The sequence below is a fragment of the Urocitellus parryii genome, chromosome 5, assembly GCF_045843805.1.
Source record: "Urocitellus parryii isolate mUroPar1 chromosome 5, mUroPar1.hap1, whole genome shotgun sequence".
Classification (NCBI taxonomy): Eukaryota; Metazoa; Chordata; class Mammalia; order Rodentia; family Sciuridae; genus Urocitellus; species Urocitellus parryii.
The window spans coordinates 112,861,303-112,884,660 of NC_135535.1; positions in this window are offsets into that span (position 1 = coordinate 112,861,303).

Here is a 23,358-nt window from a genome sequence, read left to right on the forward strand (position 1 = left end):
ACATATGACAGAACTCCCTCCAGCACTGTGTCCCAGTTGAACTCCTTGTATTTCATGAAGCAAATAGGAAACTCCCAGTGAAGCAGGAAGAAACACCAGGAAAAGTGGAGGATGACCATATGGCCTCACAGTCCTCACAGGGAAACACTTAGTCCCCAGTGGCCACAGTTGACCTACAAAGAGAGAATTCAGCACTGCTGCCTCATGTAAATTGGAAAATCAGAAACCATGTCCTCCAGGCCACATAAATGCAGACCAAGCTTTGATGGTCTCACTACAAAGGAAGATAAAGCTCCTGACAACAACATATATTTCAAGGGTCCAACCTGAGAGGCAGTTTCCCAAGAAGTCTTTAGGCCAGCAGAGCTCCATGTTTGGGGAGTGATTATCCTGTCCCTTACTTATGGAAACTCCTCTACCACCTCCAAGGTTGTGAACTCCTGAGCATTTTCCATTGTATATATGTATTCACAGATTTTCTAACTCTTCTCTTCGAATCGTGTCTTACTTGGGGCAATGGTAATGTCAAGGCATTGTTCTTGATGAGAGTGGGAAGATTTTTGTGTAGCACAGAATTGCATACACATTGGATTCATTTTCCTATTTTCCATTCAAAATACTGAATCCCTGACACTAACCCATACCCACCTACACTCTGATTACCAATCCTGATATGATGGAGGAAAATAACACAAACAGAATAGCAATACATGCAGTTCAGAGGAGGCATGGTGTATAATTGGACTTTCCTTTGGCATTATAAAGGCTAGGTGTTATAAATCTAGTCCAATTTAAGAGAAGTAGTTCTCCATGTGTTTGTAAAGTTAACAAGTATGTGAATTCCTGTCTCCCTTTCTCTGTAGCCTATTCAGCACATGTATTTTTACATGCACATATAGAATCCTACCTGGTATCCCACGTACATTCTTGTGAGGAGGCTGACATGGCAGATACAAATTGTGACAAGAGATCACTCCTCGTAAATGCTGTTGGAACTGAAAATTCAACCTATGGGTGAGCTTTCTACTTGAACAACATGATACATAAATCCATGTTCAGTAAATTAAATATTTTTGGATCTGTGGATGATACATATTTCATGATGAATTTTGATTGGCATATATATTTCGACTTTTTAAAGTCTCTGTGTGTTTGTATTGTTTGAATGTATGTATATATATATATATATATACACAAACACACACACACACAGAGTCTCTCTCTCCAGTTTTTTCAAAGTATGAAATATATGTGTCTTATTATACACTCCCTAAATTCATTCGTGTTCATGTATGTGGATTTATAATCATCTTTTCCAAAGATTATTCTCAGAAATATTCATCCACCTGAAATACACATTTGTTTCCTAGTGAATGGTCCTTAGAAATCCTAATATTTCTACAGTAACTGACCGAGTTTAGCATCAATGCAAGTAGATTCCTATGATACATGATGTGTATTTTGACGTTTCTTTTTTTTTCGACACTGGTACATCACTATTTCTTCAGTTGATGCACATCATAGGATATATATTTCATCCACAAGTTCACAAATTTACAGGCATTTGGTTCACTTTCAATCACTTCCTGCTTCAGAACACATGTACTCCTGTATATTTCTGGACTGGCCTTTTCATGAGACTTCTTTCCAAACACATTATTTTCGATTTCCATAATCACTTTTCAAGCAAATCTCACACAGCCTTCATGGTAAACCAGAACCCTAATATTACCATTAGATATATAACTGGTTGGAATGAATGATTGTGTATCAATATTAGATTTCCTATATATTTTCAGGTATCAGTTCAATCCATTATGTAAATTGGAACCAGTTATACTATTTATTCACAGTATGGTCTATTCATGCATTATCTCTATATTCATAGACACAAGGTACACCTATTGGTGCCCCCAAATACTAATCAACACGTCTTCAAGATATTGCTCCCAGAAATGGTGGAAGAAATACTCATGTCACCTGATCTACATATACATTTGATCACACTGATATTCTGGACACATAATGCAAAGTTCACACTTATGATTGTACCAAAGTCTAAATGGAAAGTGAGCATGGATTACTAAACACATCCTTGTCCAGGGGCCTAATGCTCTCAAATGTCAATCCTATTGGTGACTACACAGTTGCTTCGTCCTAAGAGTACATATTCAACCTCAACCCTGTTGAAAATATCTAATCCTATCACTCACTTTATACTTTGACTGATTTCCCAATGTATCTATTGATATCTGCTCTCCTACCTAATTTCCCATATTCATTATTGTGACTGACTCTTCACATGTGCTGACATTTACATCTACTCTCTAACTGACACCCTACTGCTAAAGAACTTTTGGTCCAAATGTTATACTCACTCTTCTTCCTAAACCTACTGACTATCTTCCTAATCCTACCTACTATCCCTTTTTGACTGGATGTTCTCTTCCACATTCAATCATCCAAGGTACAAGGTCTTATGCCATTGTATATCAATTTATCTGAGACATCTGTGCAGAATGTAATTCAAAGCTAAGTTTCCCAGTCAAGGGCGCAATGCCCTTCTGGGCTTCAAAGCTTACTTAGATTTCTGTTGTCATACATATACTTCACCTATACATTATTATATATATCGCAGGTTCCCAATACCATTCTTCATCCAGTAGAATGATTCCTAACCCAAATCAAACATGTTCTTACCCCTAACCATACACTGTTCCCTCAATCCAACTTTACAGAAGAGCAGGGACAGAGTTGGTCTTACAATAGAGGAATGTAGGGGATCTTCCACCTGCTGAGAACTCAAACGTCCATGCAGAAATGATCCCTGGAGAAGAAGTAGGCAGCTCTGAAGGACATGAGAGAGCAAAAGTCATCTTCCATGGCAAACAACCTGGTCAGGATGAAGGGTTGTGTCTGTATGAGCCTCTCTCTTCTTAATGTAGACAAGATGGACCAAACCAGGCCTGTGTGGAAAGCTGTTCCTGGGTGCCTATGGAGGATATACCATTCTAACTTGTGAAAGTGTCACAGGAAGCAGGGGCAGCCTCCATCTCATAGGACCCTTGGAAGCAACTGTTAGGACAATTTGGTTGCCAAGGCAGTGACCTCATTCAGTTCCTGAAGGAAGTGACCTCACCTCACTTCTTTTGTGATGGAACTCTTTGAACTTGGCAACCAGGAAGCGTGGCACCCAGAGCCAGTTTCAGTCCCAGTCCCAGTGGGCTGACTTGTTTGCATTTACCAAGGAGAAAGTCAGTCTTTCTTGGTACCTACTGATGTGAGGATGACCAAATGCCAGGAAAGCTCTGAAGAGGGGACTGTTCTGAGAAAGCAGGTAGTGAGTGGCTCACTGGTGGCTCCTGACAACTTCATTGAGTAGGCCAAGGAGGCCAGATCTGAGAGAGGACGGGCCATTTTGGGGGAACATTGTATGGCCCACCAGTCAGAAGACACTCCAGATAGTCACAGACCTACTTGGGGGAAGGAGGTGCCTTAGTGGGTGTGGGTGTGAGTTTATGGTTTTGTCTCATGTTCTGAGAATAGGTAGGAAAGGCAGTTTGTTTGGTTTGGAGTGGACTGTTTCTAGTAAGTCATTTGACAAGGCGAGTGTTTCTATGTCTGTGTATCCCACTGTATCCCTGGTTGTAGACATTGGAAAAGAGAATGAATCAATGGATGCGTCCTGTCTAGTAGAAAACTTTCCAGCATTCATCCTTTCCAATTTATGAATGGACTGGGGCTTGCCTTATCTATGGGCAACACCTACTATCTTGCTAAGTTCCTGTTTTCTTCCTGAATTCTGGCCACTCTCCAGAATTGGCTCATGGTTTTGTGTCCAAGATATGTACCACCTCCCAGCTCTGTGACATGGCCGTGTACTGGATAACTGAAGGGAATGGCAAGCATCTCAGAAAACTCAGAGATCAGTGTGACCAGTAAAGTGTCAGTGGAGAAACCTTGCTTTGGGCCTTTTGCTTACCTATTGTTCTGTTGCCCTGAATGTCAGGAAGGTCTTTGCCTCAGGCTACCCCTTTGTGAAGCCTGAAGTCAACAGTTTTCAAATGGAAATGAAGGGGCATCACCTGTAGCTTTTTGCTTAATTCCTTTGCAAAGGGATGTGTGTGAATCAGCCTCTTGGCCCTGTGTGAGGCTGTGGCTTAGATTCTCAGCACCTGATGGATTAAAGAAAGATCCCATGTGTGCATCCAAAGCCAAAATGGCAAAAAGAGCAGTCATTGTGGATGAAGCCTCTCACTTTCCTCTGGAAAGTTCCTGACCTCCATCAAGTGAGAATAGGGATCCTTTGGGTCAAATGAGTTCTTCAAAGCCCTGCAGAGGCTATCCCATAGCTTCTTGGGTTTTCTCATGTCTCCAATTCACAGAAAGAATCTATACCCGAAAGTCAGTAGTCCTCAATTTGGAGAAGCAGAGCAGTATTAATGGCAGGCGTATTTGATCACTCCTAGTTCACAGGCCACCCTGACACTAGGCAAATGAGGGGCAAGGGAGCTTATTCTAGACACTGTCATGGGCTGCCCCCTCATGGAAACCTCCAGCCAGAGGTTATGATGAGTGTCTATATGGAAGAAGATGAGGGCCATGTGGCAGTGTTTTGGTTGGAATTGTGGTCATTTCTGTGGCGGTTGGAAGGGATGACTTTGTCCACCTGGGCTTGAACTCTGGCGTGATTCCCCTTAGAGACTGAGTTCTGGTACTGAACTCAGAGAAGTATTGCCATGAATTGTGTTGGGATTTTAGGAGGCCACGCATGAGAGTTGCTCTTGGAAACTGAGATCTAGGCCCAGGGTGGCTTTCCACAGAGCACTGGGAATCTCAGCCAGGATATCACATGATTTTATTCTTAAAGACCTGGCAGCCATAATTGAGAGTCAAAACACACAGGGACCTCACATTGTAGACCTCAATGGGCCTGGCTTGATGTGACCTTTTGGCCACTCTTGGGAAGCCTTGCCTCTGAGTGTTTCTCCAGAGCTTTCATTGAAATGAGCTTCCTCACCATTTAGTGGTTCCTGAATGAATAGAAACCCACAGTGCCTCCAAGTTCATCCTTGAGAAATGGCTTGATAAATACCATGAAATTTTTGAAATTCCCATGACCACGTGGCACTGGAGAACCTTTGGATGTCCTGTTGCTGATCATGAGTGTACCAGACAGTGCCTTGATTGACTGGGATTCATGAAAATGGTTTAGAACAGAGATGCCAGTAAGTTGGAGGCTGCTGATTAGTGGGCCTAGAGCAGTGGTGTGCAGGTGTGTGATAAAACATCTGTGGTGGGGCCATGTGGATCTGCCATTGGCTTCCACATGGCTTGTGACTGACACGGTGCAGCCAGCAGACCCTTATATGTAAAGGCATCTTGTTCTATGGAGAGGTTTCCGGGCAATGTTCAGAATCAGGTTGCTATGGTCAAGGGGGCAAGCTCTGTGGGATAGAAGCCTGGTTGGTGCATTCTCCTAGGACCCTGAGTCAGCACACGTGACAGAACTCCCTCTAGCACTGTGTCCCAGTTGAACTCCTTGTATTTCATGAAGCAAATAGGAAACTCCCAGTGAAGCAGCAAGAAACACCAGGAAAAGTGGAGGATGACCAAATGGCCTCACAGTCCACACGGGGAAACACTTAGACCCCAGTGGCCACAGTTGACCTATAAAGAGAGAATTCAGCACTGCTGCCTCATGTTCATTGGAAAATCAGAAACCATGTCCTCCAGGCCACATAGATGCAGACCAAGCTTTGATGGTCTCACTACAAAGGAAGATAAAGCTCCTGACAACAACATATATTTCAAGGGTCCAACCTCAGAGGCAGTTTCCCAAGAAGTCTTTAGGCCAGCAGAGCTCCATGTTTGGGGAGTGATTATCCTGTCCCTTACTTATGGAAACTCCTCTACCACCTCCAAGGTTGTGAACTCCTGAGCATTTTCCATTGTATATATGTATTCACAGATTTTCTAACTCTTCTCTTCGAATCGTGTCTTTCTTGGGGCAAAGGTAATGTCAAGGCATTGTTCTTGATGAGAGTGGGAAGATTTTTGTGTAGCACAGAATTGCATACACATTGGATTCATTTTCCTATTTTCCATTCAAAATACTGAATCCCTGACACTAACCCATACCCTCCTAGACTCTGATTACCAATCCTGATATGATGGAGGAAAATAACACAAACAGAATAGCAATACATGCAGTTCAGAGGAGGCATGGTGTATAATTGGACTTTCCTTTGGCATTATAAAGGCTAGGTGGTATAAATCTAGTCCAATTTAAGAGAAGTAGTTCTCCATGTGTTTGTAAAGTTAACAAGTATGTGAATTCCTGTCTCCCTTTCTCTGTAGCCTATTCAGCACATGTATTTTTACATGCACATATAGAATCCTACCTGGTATCCCACGTACATTCTTGTGAGGAGGCTGACATGGCAGATACAAATTGTGACAAGAGATCACTCCTCGTAAATGCTGTTGGAACTGAAAATTCAACCTATGGGTGAGCTTTCTACTTGAACAACATGATACATAAATCCATGTTCAGTAAATTAAATATTTTTGGATCTGTGGATGATACATATTTCATGATGAATTTTGATTGGCATATATATTTCGACTTTTTAAAGTCTCTGTGTGTTTGTATTGTTTGAATGTATGTATATATATATATATATATATATATATATATATATATACACAAACACACACACACACACACACAGTCTCTCTCTCCAGATTTTTCAAAGTATGAAATATATGTGTCTTATTATACACACCCTAAATTCATTCATGTTCATGTATGTGGATTTATAATCATCTTTTCCAAAGATTCTTCTCAGAAATATTCATCCACCTGAAATACACATTTGTTTCCTAGTGAATGGTCCTTAGAAATCCTAATATTTCTACAGTAACTGACCGAGTTTAGCATCAATGCAAGTAGATTCCTATGATACATGATGTGTATTTTGACGTTTCTTTTTTTTGACACTGGTACATCACTATTTCTTCAGTTGATGCACATCATAGGATATATATTTCATCCACAAGTTCACAAATTTACAGGCATTTGGTTCACTTTCAATCACTTCCTGCTTCAGAACACATGTACTCCTGTATATTTCTGGACTGGCCTTTTCATGAGACTTCTTTCCAAACACATTATTTTCGATTTCCATAATCACTTTTCAAGCAAATCTCACACAGCCTTCATGGTAAACCAGAACCCTAATATTACCATTAGATATATAACTGGTTGGAATGAATGATTGTGTATCAATATTAGATTTCCTATATATTTTCAGGTATCAGTTCAATCCATTATGTAAATTGGAACCAGTTATACTATTTATTCACAGTATGGTCTATTCATGCATTATCTCTATATTCATAGACAGAAGGTACACCTATTGGTGCCCCCAAATACTAATCAACACGTCTTCAAGATATTGCTCCCAGAAATGGTGGAAGAAATACTCATGTCACCTGATCTACATATACATTTGATCACAGTGATATTCTGGACACATAATGCAAAGTTCACACTTATGATTGTACCAAAGTCTAAATGGAAAGTGAGCATGGATTACTAAACACATCCTTGTCCAGGGGCCTAATGCTCTCAAATGTCAATCCTATTGGTGACTACACAGTTGCTTCGTCCTAAGAGTACATATTCAACCTCAACCCTGTTGAAAATATCTAATCCTATCACTCACTTTATACTTTGACTGAATTCCCAATGTATCTATTGATATCTGCTCTCCTACCTAATTTCCCATATTCATTATTGTGACTGACTCTTCACATGTGCTGACATTTACATCTACTCTCTAACTGACACCCTACTGCTAAAGAACTTTTGGTCCAAATGGTATACTCACTCTTCTTCCTAAACCTACTGACTATCTTCCTAATCCTACCTACTATCCCTTTTTGACTGGATGTTCTCTTCCACATTCAATCATCCAAGGTACAAGGTCTTATGCCATTGTATATCAATTTATCTGAGACATCTGTGCAGAATGTAATTCAAAGCTAAGTATCCCAGTCAAGGGCCCAATGCCCTTCTGGGCTTCAAAGCTTACTTAGATTTCTGTTGTCATACATATACTTCACCTATACATTATTATATATATCGCAGGTTCCCAATACCATTCTTCATCAAGTAGAATGATTCCTAACCCAAATCAAACATGTTCTTACCCCTAACCATACATTGTTCCCTCAATCCAACTTTACAGAAGAGCAGGGACAGAGTTGGTCTTACAAGAGAGGAATGTAGGGGATCTTCCACCTGCTGAGAACTCAAAGGTCCATGCAGAAATGATCCCTGGAGAAGAAGTAGGCAGCTCTGAAGGACATGAGAGAGCAAAAGTCATCTTCCATGGCAAACAACCTGGTCAGGATGAAGGGTTGTGTCTGTATGAGCCTCTCTCTTCTTAATGTAGACAAGATGGACCAAACCAGGCCTGTGTGGAAAGCTGTTCCTGGGAGCCTATGGAGGATATACCATTCTAACTTGTGAAAGTGTCACAGGAAGCAGGGGCAGCCTCCATCTCATAGGACCCTTGGAAGCAACTGTTAGGACAATTTGGTTGCCAAGGCAGTGACCTCATTCAGTTCCTGAAGGAAGTGACCTCACCTCACTTCTTTTGTGATGGAACTCTTTGAACTTGGCAACCAGGAAGCGTGGCACCCAGAGCCAGTTTCAGTCCCAGTCCCAGTGGGCTGACTTGTTTGCATTTACCAAGGAGAGAGTCAGTCTTTCTTGGTACCTACTGATGTGAGGATGACCAAATGCCAGGAAAGCTCTGAAGAGGGGACTTTTCTGAGAAAGCAGGTAGTGAGTGGCTCACTGGTGGCTCCTGACAGCTTCATTGAGTAGGCCAAGGAGGCCAGATCTGAGAGAGGACGGGCCATTTTGGGGGAACATTGTATGGCCCACCAGTCAGAAGACACTCCAGATAGTCACAGACCTACTTGGGGGAAGGAGGTGCCTTAGTGGGTGTGGGTGTGAGTTTATGGTTTTGTCTCATGTTCTGAGAATAGGTAGGAAAGGGAGTTTGTTTGGTTTGGAGTGGACTGTTTCTAGTAAGTCATTTGACAAGGCGAGTGTTTCTATGTCTGTGTATCCCACTGTATCCCTGGTTGTAGACATTGGAAAAGAGAATGAATCAATGGATGCGTCCTGTCTAGAAGAAAACTTTCCAGCATTCATCCTTTCCAATTTATGAATGGACTGGGGCTTGCCTTATTATGGGCAACACCTACTATCTTGCTAAGTTCCTGTTTTCTTCCTGAATTCTGGCCACTCTCCAGAATTGGCTCATGGTTTTGTGTCCAAGATATGTACCACCTCCCAGCTCTGTGACATGGCCATGTACTGGATAACTGAAGGGAATGGCAAGCATCTCAGAAAACTCAGATATCAGTGTGACCAGTAAAGTGTCAGTGGAGAAACCCTGCTTTGGGCCTTTTGCTTACCTATTGTTCTGTTGCCCTGAATGTCAGGAAGGTCTTTGCCTCAGGCTACCCCTTTGTGAAGCCTGAAGTAAACAGTTTTCAAATGGAAATGAAGGGGCATCACCTGTGGCTTTTTGCTTAATTCCTTTGCAAAGGGATGTGTGTGAATCAGCCTCTTGGCCCTGTGTGAGGCTGTGGCTTAGATTCTCAGCACCTGATGGATTAAAGAAAGATCCCATGTGTGCATCCAAAGCCAAAATGGCAAAGAGAGCAGTCATTGTGGATGAAGCCTCTCACTTTCCTCTGGAAAGTTCCTGACCTCCATCAAGTGAGAATAGGGATCCTTTGGGTCAAATGAGTTCTTCAAAGCCCCGCAGAGGCTATCCCATAGGTTCTTGGGTTTTCTCATGTCTCCAATTCACAGAAAGAATCTATACCCGAAAGTCAGTAGTCCTCAATTTGGAGAAGCAGAGCAGTATTAATGGCAGGCGTATTTGATCACTCCTGGTTCACAGGCCACCCTGACATTAGGCAAATGAGGGGCAAGGGAGCTTATTCTAGACACTGTCTTGGGCTGCCCCCTCATGGAAACCTCCAGCCAGAGGTTATGATGAGTGTCTATATGGAAGAAGATGAGGGCCATGTGGCAGTGTTTTGGTTGGAATTGTGGTCATTTCTGTGGCGGTTGGAAGGGATGACTTTGTCCACCTGGGCTTGAACTCTGGCGTGATTCCCCTTAGAGACTGAGTTCTGGTACTGAACTCAGAGAAGTATTGCCATGAATTGTGTTGGGATTTTAGGAGGCCACGCATGAGAGTTGCCCTTGGAAACTGAGATCTAGGCCCAGGGTGGCTTTCCACAGAGCACTGGGAATCTCAGCCAGGATATCACATGATTTTATTCTTAAAGACCTGGCAGCCATAATTGAGAGTCAAAACACACAGGGACCTCACATTGTAGAGCTCAATGGGCCTGGCTTGATGTGACCTTTTGGCCACTCTTGGGAAGCCTTGCCTCTGAGTGTTTCTCCAGAGCTTTCATTGAAATGAGCTTCCTCACCATTTAGTGGTTCCTGAATGAATAGAAACCCACAGTGCCTCCAAGTTCATCCTTGAGAAATGGCTTGATAAATACCATGAAATTTTTGAAATTCCCATGACCACGTGGCACTGGAGAACCTTTGGATGTCCTGTTGCTGATCATGAGTGTACCAGACAGTGCCTTGATTGACTGGGTTTCATGAAAATGGTGTAGAACAGAGATGCCAGTAAGTTGGAGCCTGCTGATTAGTGGGCCTAGAGCAGTGGTGTGCAGGTGTGTGATAAAACATCTGTGGTGGGGCCATGTGGATCTGCCATTGGCTTCCACATGGCTTGTGACTGACACGGTGCAGCCAGCAGACCCTTATATGTAAAGGCATCTTGTTCTATGGAGAGGTTTCCGGGCAATGTTCAGAATCAGGTTGCTATGGTCAAGGGGGCAAGCTCTGTGGCATAGAAGCCTGGTTGGTGCATTCTCCTAGGACCCTGAGTCAGCACACGTGACAGAACTCCCTCCAGCACTGTGTCCCAGTTGAACTCCTTGTATTTCATGAAGCAAATAGGAAACTCCCAGTGAAGCAGCAAGAAACACCAGGAAAAGTGGAGGATGACCAAATGGCCTCACAGTCCACACGGGGAAACACTTAGACCCCAGTGGCCACAGTTGACCTACAAAGAGAGAATTCAGCACTGCTGCCTCATGTTCATTGGAAAATCAGAAACCATGTCCTCCAGGCCACATAGACGCAGACCAAGCTTTGATGGTCTCACTACAAAGGAAGATAAAGCTCCTGACAACAACATATATTTCAAGGGTCCAACCTCAGAGGCAGTTTCCCAAGAAGTCTTTAGGCCAGCAGAGCTCCATGTTTGGCGAGTGTTTATCCTGTCCCTTACTTATGGAAACTCCTCGACCACCTCCAAGGTTGTGAACTCCTGAGCATTTTCCATTGTATATATGTATTCACAGATTTTCTAACTCTTCTCTTCGAATCGTGTCTTTCTTGGGGCAAAGGTAATGTCAAGGCATTGTTCTTGATGAGAGTGGGAAGATTTTTGTGTAGCACAGAATTGCATACACATTGGATTCATTTTCCTATTTTCCATTCAAAATACTGAATCCCTGACACTAACCCATACCCTCCTAGACTCTGATTACCAATCCTGATATGATGGAGGAAAATAACACAAACAGAATAGCAATACATGCAGTTCAGAGGAGGCATGGTGTATAATTGGACTTTCCTTTGGCATTATAAAGGCTAGGTGGTATAAATCTAGTCCAATTTAAGAGAAGTAGTTCTCCATGTGTTTGTAAAGTTAACAAGTATGTGAATTCCTGTCTCCCTTTCTCTGTAGCCTATTCAGCACATGTATTTTTACATGCACATATAGAATCCTACCTGGTATCCCACGTACATTCTTGTGAGGAGGCTGACATGGCAGATACAAATTGTGACAAGAGATCACTCCTCGTAAATGCTGTTGGAACTGAAAATTCAACCTATGGGTGAGCTTTCTACTTGAACAACATGATACATAAATCCATGTTCAGTAAATTAAATACTTTTGGATCTGTGGATGATACATATTTCATGATGAATTTTGATTGGCATATATATTTCGACTTTTCAAATTCTCTGTGTGTTTGTATTGTTTGAATGTATTTATATATATATATATATATATATATATATATATATATATACACAAACACACACACACAGTCTCTCTCTCCAGATTTTTCAAAGTATGAAATATATGTGTCTTATTATACACTCCCTAAATTCATTCATGTTCATGTATGTGGATTTATAATCATCTTTTCCAAAGATTATTCTCAGAAATATTCATCCACCTGAAATACACATTTGTGTCCTAGTGAATGGTCCTTAGAAATCCTAATATTTCTACAGTAACTGACCGAGTTTAGCATCAATGCAAGTAGATTCCTATGATACATGATGTGTATTTTGACGTTTCTTTTTTTTCGACACTGGTACATCACTATTTCTTCAGTTGATGCACATCATAGGATATATATTTCATCCACAAGTTCACAAATTTACAGGCATTTGGTTCACTTTCAATCACTTCCTGCTTCAGAACACATGTACTCCTGTATATTTCTGGACTGGCCTTTTCATGAGACTTCTTTCCAAACACATTATTTTCGATTTCCATAATCACTTTTCAAGCAAATCTCACACAGCCTTCATGGTAAACCAGAACCCTAATATTACCATTAGATATATAACTGGTTGGAATGAATGATTCTGTATCAATATTAGATTTCCTATATATTTTCAGGTATCAGTTCAATCCATTATGTAAATTGGAACCAGTTATACTATTTATTCACAGTATGGTCTATTCATGCATTATCTCTATATTCATAGACACAAGGTACACCTATTGGTGCCCCCAAATACTAATCAACACGTCTTCACGATATTGCTCCCAGAAATGGTGGAAGAAATACTCATGTCACCTGATCTACATATACATTTGATCACAGGGATATTCTGGACACATAATGCAAAGTTCACACTTATGATTGTACCAAAGTCTAAATGGAAAGTGAGCATGGATTACTAAACACATCCTTGTCCAGGGGCCTAATGCTCTCAAATGTCAATCCTATTGGTGACTACACAGTTGCTTCGTCCTAAGAGTACATATTCAACCTCAACCCTGTTGAAAATATCTAATCCTATCACTCACTTTATACTTTGACTGAATTCCCAATGTATCTATTGATATCTGCTCTCCTACCTAATTTCCCATATTCATTATTGTGACTGACTCTTCACATGTGCTGACATTTACATCTACTCTCTAACTGACACCCTACTGCTAAAGAACTTTTGGTCCAAATGTTATACTCACTCTTCTTCCTAAACCTACTGACTATCTTCCTAATCCTACCTACTATCCCTTTTTGACTGGATGTTCTCTTCCACATTCAATCATCCAAGGTACAAGGTCTTATGCCATTGTATATCAATTTATCTGAGACATCTGTGCAGAATGTAATTCAAAGCTAAGTATCCCAGTCAAGGGCCCAATGCCCTTCTGGGCTTCAAAGCTTACTTAGATTTCTGTTGTCATACATATACTTCACCTATACATTATTATATATATCGCAGGTTCCCAATACCATTCTTCATCCAGTAGAATGATTCCTAACCCAAATCAAACATGTTCTTACCCCTAACCATACACTGTTCCCTCAATCCAACTTTACAGAAGAGCAGGGACAGAGTTGGTCTTACAAGAGAGGAATGTAGGGGATCTTCCACCTGCTGAGAACTCAAAGGTCCATGCAGAAATGATCCCTGGAGAAGAAGTAGGCAGCTCTGAAGGACATGAGAGAGCAAAAGTCATCTTCCATGGCAAACAACCTGGTCAGGATGAAGGGTTGTGTCTGTATGAGCCTCTCTCTTCTTAATGTAGACAAGATGGACCAAACCAGGCCTGTGTGGAAAGCTGTTCCTGGGTGCCTATGGAGGATATACCATTCTAACTTGTGAAAGTGTCACAGGAAGCAGGGGCAGCCTCCACCTCATAGGACCCTTGGAAGCAACTGTTAGGACAATTTGGTTGCCAAGGCAGTGACCTCATTCAGTTCCTGAAGGAAGTGACCTCACCTCACTTCTTTTGTGATGGAACTCTTTGAACTTGGCAACCAGGAAGCCAGGCACCCAGAGCCAGTTTCAGTCCCAGTCCCAGTGGGCTGACTTGTTTGCATTTACCAAGGAGAGAGTCAGTCTTTCTTGGTACCTACTGATGTGAGGATGACCAAATGCCAGGAAAGCTCTGAAGAGGGGACTTTTCTGAGAAAGCAGGTAGTGAGTGGCTCACTGGTGGCTCCTGACAACTTCATTGAGTAGGCCAAGGAGGCCAGATCTGAGAGAGGACGGGCCATTTTGGGGGAACATTGTATGGCCCACCAGTCAGAAGACACTCCAGATAGTCACAGACCTACTTGGGGGAAGGAGGTGCCTTAGTGGGTGTGGGTGTGAGTTTATGGTTTTGTCTCATGTTCTGAGAATAGGTAGGAAAGGCAGTTTGTTTGGTTTGGAGTGGACTGTTTCTAGTAAGTCATTTGACAAGGCGAGTGTTTCTATGTCTGTGTATCCCACTGTATCCCTGGTTGTAGACATTGGAAAAGAGAATGAATCAATGGATGCGTCCTGTCTAGTAGAAAACTTTCCAGCATTCATCCTTTCCAATTTATGAATGGACTGGGGCTTGCCTTAACTATGGGCAACACCTACTAACTTGCTAAGTTCCTGTTTTCTTCCTGAATTCTGGCCACTCTCCAGAATTGGCTCATGGTTTTGTGTCCAAGATATGTACCACCTCCCAGCTCTGTGACATGGCCATGTACTGGATAACTGAAGGGAATGGCAAGCATCTCAGAAAACTCAGATATCAGTGTGACCAGTAAAGTGTCAGTGGAGAAACCCTGCTTTGGGCCTTTTGCTTACCTATTGTTCTGTTGCCCTGACTCTCAGGAAGGTCTTTGCCTCAGGCTACCCCTTTGTGAAGCCTGAAGTAAACAGTTTTCAAATGGAAATGAAGGGGCATCACCTGTGGCTTTTTGCTTAATTCCTTTGCAAAGGGATGTGTGTGAATCAGCCTCTTGGCCCTGTGTGAGGCTGTGGCTTAGATTCTCAGCACCTGATGGATTAAAGAAAGATCCCATGTGTGCATCCAAAGCCAAAATGGCAAAAAGAGCAGTCATTGTGGATGAAGCCTCTCACTTTCCTCTGGAAAGTTCCTGACCTCCATCAAGTGAGAATAGGGATCCGTTGGGTCAAATGAGTTCTTCAAAGCCCTGCAGAGGCTATCCCATAGGTTCTTGGGTTTTCTCATGTCTCCAATTCACAGAAAGAATCTATACCCGAAAGTCAGTAGTCCTCAATTTGGAGAAGCAGAGCAGTATTAATGGCAGGCGTATTTGATCACTCCTGGTTCACAGGCCACCCTGACATTAGGCAAATGAGGGGCAAGGGAGCTTATTCTAGACACTGTCTTGGGCTGCCCCCTCATGGAAACCTCCAGCCAGAGGTTATGATGAGTGTCTATATGGAAGAAGATGAGGGCCATGTGGCAGTGTTTTGGTTGGAATTGTGGTCATTTCTGTGGCGGTTGGAAGGGATGACTTGTCCACCTGGGCTTGAACTCTGGCGTGATTCCCCTTAGAGACTGAGTTCTGGTACTGAACTCAGAGAAGTATTGCCATGAATTGTGTTGGGATTTTAGGAGGCCACGCATGAGAGTTGCCCTTGGAAACTGAGATCTAGGCCCAGGGTGGCTTTCCACAGAGCACTGGGAATCTCAGCCAGGATATCACATGATTTTATTCTTAAAGACCTGGCAGCCATAATTGAGAGTCAAAACACACAGGGACCTCACATTGTAGACCTCAATGGGCCTGGCTTGATGTGACCTTTTGGCCACTCTTGGGAAGCCTTGCCTCTGAGTGTTTCTCCAGAGCTTTCATTGAAATGACCTTCCTCAACATTTAGTGGTTCCTGAATGAATAGAATTCCACAGTGCCTCCAAGTTCATCCTTGAGAAATGGCTTGATAAATACCATGAAATTTTTGAAATTCCCATGACCACGTGGCACTGGAGAACCTTTGGATGTCGTGTTGCTGATCATGAGTGTACCAGACAGTGCCTTGATTTACTGGGTTTCATGAAAATGGTGTAGAACAGAGATGCCAGTAAGTTGGAGCCTGCTGATTAGTGGGCCTAGAGCAGTGGTGTGCAGGTGTGTGATAAAACATCTGTGGTGGGGCCATGTGGATCTGCCATTGGCTTCCACATGGCTTGTGACTGACACGGTGCAGCCAGCAGACCCTTATATGTAAAGGCATCTTGTTCTATGGAGAGGTTTCCGGGCAATGTTCAGAATCAGGTTGCTATGGTCAAGGGGGCAAGCTCTGTGGCATAGAAGCCTGGTTGGTGCATTCTCCTAGGACCCTGAGTCAGCACACGTGACAGAACTCCCTCCAGCACTGTGTCCCAGTTGAACTCCTTGTATTTCATGAAGCAAATAGGAAACTCCCAGTGAAGCAGCAAGAAACACCAGGAAAAGTGGAGGATGACCAAATGGCCTCACAGTCCACACGGGGAAACACTTAGACCCCAGTGGCCACAGTTGACCTACAAAGAGAGAATTCAGCACTGCTGCCTCATGTTCATTGGAAAATCAGAAACCATGTCCTCCAGGCCACATAGACGCAGACCAAGCTTTGATGGTCTCACTACAAAGGAAGATAAAGCTCCTGACAACAACATATATTTCAAGGGTCCAACCTCAGAGGCAGTTTCCCAAGAAGTCTTTAGGCCAGCAGAGCTCCATGTTTGGGGAGTGTTTATGCTGTCCCTTACTTATGGAAACTCCTCTACCACCTCCAAGGTTGTGAACTCCTGAGCATTTTCCATTGTATATATGTATTCACAGATTTTCTAACTCTTCTCTTCGAATCGTGTCTTACTTGGGGCAAAGGTAATGTCAAGGCATTGTTCTTGATGAGAGTGGGAAGATTTTTGTGTAGCACAGAATTGCATACACATTGGATTCATTTTCCTATTTTCCATTCAAAATACTGAATCCCTGACACTAACCCATACCCTCCTAGACTCTGATTACCAATCCTGATATGATGGAGGAAAATAACACAAACAGAATAGCAATACATGCAGTTCAGAGGAGGCATGGTGTATAATTGGACTTTCCTTTGGCATTATAAAGGCTAGGTGTTATAAATCTAGTCCAATTTAAGAGAAGTAGTTCTCCATGTGTTTGTAAAGTTAACAAGTATGTGAATTCCTGTCTCCCTTTCTCTGTAGCCTATTCAGCACATGTATTTTTACATGCACATATAGAATCCTACCTGGTATCCCACGTACATTCTTGTGAGGAGGCTGACATGGCAGATACAAATTGTGACAAGAGATCACTCCTCGTAAATGCTGTTGGAACTGAAAATTCAACCTATGGGTGAGCTTTCTACTTGAACAACATGATACATAAATCCATGTTCAGTAAATTAAACATTTTTGGATCTGTGGATGATACATATTTCATGATGATTATTGATTGGCATATATATTTCGACTTTTTAAAGTCTCTGTGTGTTTGTATTGTTTGAATGTATGTATATATATATATATATATATATATATATATATATATATATATATATACACAAACACACACACACACACACACACACAATCTCTCTCTCCAGATTTTTCAAAGTATGAAATATATGTGTCTTATTATACACTCCCTAAATTCATTCATGTTCATGTATGTGGATTTATAATCATCTTTTCCAAAGATTATCTCAGAAATATTCATCCACCTGAAATACACAGTTGTTTCCTAGTGAATGGTCCTTAGAAATCCTCATATTTCTACAGTAACTGACCGAGTTTAGCATCAATGCAAGTAGATTCCTATGATACATGATGTGTATTCTGACGTTTCTTTTTTTTCGACACTGGTACATCACTATTTCTTCAGTTGATGCACATCATAGGATATATATTTCATCCACAAGTTCACAAATTTACAGGCATTTGGTTCACTTTCAATCACTTCCTGCTTCAGAACACATGTACTCCTGTATATTTCTGGACTGGCCTTTTCATGAGACTTCTTTCCAAACACATTATTTTCGATTTCCATAATCACTTTTCAAGCAAATCTCACACAGCCTTCATGGTAAACCAGAACCCTAATATTACCATTAGATATATAACTGGTTGGAATGAATGATTCTGTATCAATATTAGATTTCCTATATATTTTCAGGTATCAGTTCAATCCATTATGTAAATTGGAACCAGTTATACTATTTATTCACAGTATGGTCTATTCATGCATTATCTCTATATTCATAGACACAAGGTACACCTATTGGTGCCCCCAAATACTAATCAACACGTCTTCACGATATTGCTCCCAGAAATGGTGGAAGAAATACTCATGTCACCTGATCTACATATACATTTGATCACAGTGATATTCTGGACACATAATGCAAAGTTCACACTTATGATTGTACCAAAGTCTAAATGGAAAGTGAGCATGGATTACTAAACACATCCTTGTCCAGGGGCCTAATGCTCTCAAATGTCAATCCTATTGGTGACTACACAGTTGCTTCGTCCTAAGAGTACATATTCAACCTCAACCCTGTTGAAAATATCTAATCCTATCACTCACTTTATACTTTGACTGATTTCCCAATGTCTCTATTGATATCTGCTCTCCTACCTAATTTCCCATATTCATTATTGTGACTGACTCTTCACATGTGCTGACATTTACATCTACTCTCTAACTGACACCCTACTGCTAAAGAACTTTTGGTCCAAATGTTATACTCACTCTTCTTCCTAAACCTACTGACTATCTTCCTAATCCTACCTACTATCCCTTTTTGACTGGATGTTCTCTTCCACATTCAATCATCCAAGGTACAAGGTCTTATGCCATTGTATATCAATTTATCTGAGACATCTGTGCAGAATGTAATTCAAAGCTAAGTATCCCAGTCAAGGGCCCAATGCCCTTCTGGGCTTCAAAGCTTACTTAGATTTCTGTTGTCATACATATACTTCACCTATACATTATTATATATATCGCAGGTTCCCAATACCATTCTTCATCCAGTAGAATGATTCCTAACCCAAATCAAACATGTTCTTACCCCTAACCATACACTGTTCCCTCAATCCAACTTTACAGAAGAGCAGGGACAGAGTTGGTCTTACAAGAGAGGAATGTAGGGCATCTTCCACCTGCTGAGAACTCAAAGGTCCATGCAGAAATGATCCCTGGAGAAGAAGTAGGCAGCTCTGAAGGACATGAGAGAGCAAAAGTCATCTTCCATGGCAAACAACCTGGTCAGGATGAAGGGTTGTGTCTGTATGAGCCTCTCTCTTCTTAATGTAGACAAGATGGACCAAACCAGGCCTGTGTGGAAAGCTGTTCCTGGGTGCCTATGGAGGATATACCATTCTAACTTGTGAAAGTGTCACAGGAAGCAGGGGCAGCCTCCATCTCATAGGACCCTTGGAAGCAACTGTTAGGACAATTTGGTTGCCAAGGCAGTGACCTCATTCAGTTCCTGAAGGAAGTGACCTCACCTCACTTCTTTGGTGATGGAACTCTTTGAACTTGGCAACCAGGATGCCAGGCACCCAGAGCCAGTTTCAGTCCCAGTCCCAGTGGGCTGACTTGTTTGCATTTACCAAGGAGAGAGTCAGTCTTTCTTGGTACCTACTGATGTGAGGATGACCAAATGCCAGGAAAGCTCTGAAGAGGGGACTTTTCTGAGAAAGCAGGTAGTGAGTGGCTCACTGGTGGCTCCTGACAACTTCATTGAGTAGGCCAAGGAGGCCAGATCTGAGAGAGGACGGGCCATTTTGGGGGAACATTGTATGGCCCACCAGTCAGAAGACACTCCAGATAGTCACAGACCTACTTGGGGGAAGGAGGTGCCTTAGTGGGTGTGGGTGTGAGTTTATGGTTTTGTCTCATGTTCTGAGAATAGGTAGGAAAGGCAGTTTGTTTGGTTTGGAGTGGACTGTTTCTAGTAAGTCATTTGACAAGGCGAGTGTTTCTATGTCTGTGTATCCCACTGTATCCCTGGTTGTAGACATTGGAAAAGAGAATGAATCAATGGATGCGTCCTGTCTAGTAGAAAACTTTCCAGCATTCATCCTTTCCAATTTATGAATGGACTGGGGCTTGCCTTATCTATGGGCAACACCTACTATCTTGCTAAGTTCCTGTTTTCTTCCTGAATTCTGGCCACTCTCCAGAATTGGCTCATGGTTTTGTGTCCAAGATATGTACCACCTCCCAGCTCTGTGACATGGCCGTGTACTGGATAACTGAAGGGAATGGCAAGCATCTCAGAAAACTCAGATATCAGTGTGACCAGTAAAGTGTCAGTGGAGAAACCCTGCTTTGGGCCTTTTGCTTACCTATTGTTCTGTTGCCCTGACTCTCAGGAAGGTCTTTGCCTCAGGCTACCCCTTTGTGAAGCCTGAAGTCAACAGTTTTCAAATGGAAATGAAGGGGCATCACCTGTGGCTTTTTGCTTAATTCCTTTGCAAAGGGATGTGTGTGAATCAGCCTCTTGGCCCTGTGTGAGGCTGTGGCTTAGATTCTCAGCACCTGATGGATTAAAGAAAGATCCCATGTGTGCATCCAAAGCCAAAATGGCAAAAAGAGCAGTCATTGTGGATGAAGCCTCTCACTTTCCTCTGGAAAGTTCCTGACCTACATCAAGTGAGAATAGGGATCCTTTGGGTCAAATGAGTTCTTCAAAGCCCTGCAGAGGCTATCCCATAGGTTATTGGGTTTTCTCATCTCTCCAATTCACAGAAAGAATCTATACCCGAAAGTCAGTAGTCCTCAATTTGGAGAAGCAGAGCAGTATTAATGGCAGGCGTATTTGATCACTCCTGGTTCACAGGCCACCCTGACATTAGGCAAATGAGGGGCAAGGGAGCTTATTCTAGACACTGTCTTGGGCTGCCCCCTCATGGAAACCTCCAGCCAGAGGTTATGATGAGTGTCTATATGGAAGAAGATGAGGGCCACGTGGCAGTGTTTTGGTTGGAATTGTGGTCATTTCTGTGGCGGTTGGAAGGGATGACTTTGTCCACCTGGGCTTGAACTCTGGCGTGATTCCCCTTAGAGACTGAGTTCTGGTACTGAACTCAGAGAAGTATTGCCATGAATTGTGTTGGGATTTTAGGAGGCCACGCATGAGAGTTGCCCTTGGAAACTGAGATCTAGGCCCAGGGTGGCTTTCCACAGAGCACTGGGAATCTCAGCCAGGATATCACATGATTTTATTCTTAAAGACCTGGCAGCCATAATTGAGAGTCAAAACACACAGGGACCTCACATTGTAGAGCTCAATGGGCCTGGCTTGATGTGACCTTTTGGCCACTCTTGGGAAGCCTTGCCTCTGAGTGTTTCTCCAGAGCTTTCATTGAAATGAGCTTCCTCACCATTTAGTGGTTCCTGAATGAATAGAAACCCACAGTGCCTCCAAGTTCATCCTTGAGAAATGGCTTGATAAATACCATGAAATTTTTGAAATTCCCATGACCACGTGGCACTGGAGAACCTTTGGATGTCCTGTTGCTGATCATGAGTGTACCAGACAGTGCCTTGATTGACTGGGTTTCATGAAAATGGTGTAGAACAGAGATGCCAGTAAGTTGGAGCCTGCTGATTAGTGGGCCTAGAGCAGTGGTGTGCAGGTGTGTGATAAAACATCTGTGGTGGGGCCATGTGGATCTGCCATTGGCTTCCACATGGCTTGTGACTGACACGGTGCAGCCAGCAGACCCTTATATGTAAAGGCATCTTGTTCTATGGAGAGGTTTCCGGGCAATGTTCAGAATCAGGTTGCTATGGTCACGGGGGCAAGCTCTGTGGGATAGAAGCCTGGTTGGTGCATTCTCCTAGGACCCTGAGTCAGCACACGTGACAGAACTCCCTCCAGCACTGTGTCCCAGTTGAACTCCTTGTATTTCATGAAGCAAATAGGAAACTCCCAGTGAAGCAGGGAAAAGTGGAGGATGACCAAATGGCCTCACAGTCCACACGGGGAAACACTTAGACCCCAGTGGCCACAGTTGACCTACAAAGAGAGAATTCAGCACTGCTGCCACATGTTCATTGGAAAATCAGAAACCATGTCCTCCAGGCCACATAGATGCAGACCAAGCTTTGATGGTCTCACTACAAAGGAAGATAAAGCTCCTGACAACAACATATATTTCAAGGGTCCAACCTCAGAGGCAGTTTCCCAAGAAGTCTTTAGGCCAGCAGAGCTCCATGTTTGGGGAGTGTTTATCCTGTCCCTTCCTTATGGAAACTCCTCTACCACCTCCAAGGTTGTGAACTCCTGAGCATTTTCCATTGTATATATGTATTCACAGATTTTCTAACTCTTCTCTTCGAATCGTGTCTTACTTGGGGCAAAGGTAATGTCAAGGCATTGTTCTTGATGAGAGTGGGAAGATTTTTGTGTAGCACAGAATTGCATACACATTGGATTCACTTTCCTATTTTCCATTCAAAATACTGAATCCCTGACACTAACCCATACCCTCCTAGACTCTGATTACCAATCCTGATATGATGGAGGAAAATCACACAAACAGAATAGCAATACATGCAGTTCAGAGGAGGCATGGTGTATAATTGGACTTTCCTTTGGCATTATAAAGGCTAGGTGTTATAAATCTAGTCCAATTTAAGAGAAGTAGTTCTCCATGTGTTTGTAAAGTTAACAAGTATGTGAATTCCTGTCTCCCTTTCTCTGTAGCCTATTCAGCACATGTATTTTTACATGCACATATAGAATCCTACCTGGTATCCCACGTACATTCTTGTGAGGAGGCTGACATGGCAGATACAAATTGTGACAAGAGATCACTCCTCGTAAATGCTGTTGGAACTGAAAATTCAACCTATGGGTGAGCTTTCTACTTGAACAACATGATACATAAATCCATGTTCAGTAAATTAAATATTTTTGGATCAGTGGATGATACATATTTCATGATGAATTTTGATTGGCATATATATTTCGACTTTTTAAAGTCTCTGTGTGTTTGTATTGTTTGAATGGATGTATATATATATATATATATATATATATATATATATATATATATATATACAAACACAAACACACACACACACAGTCTCTCTCTCCAGATTTTTCAAAGTATGAAATATATGTGTCTTATTATACACTCCCTAAATTCATTCATG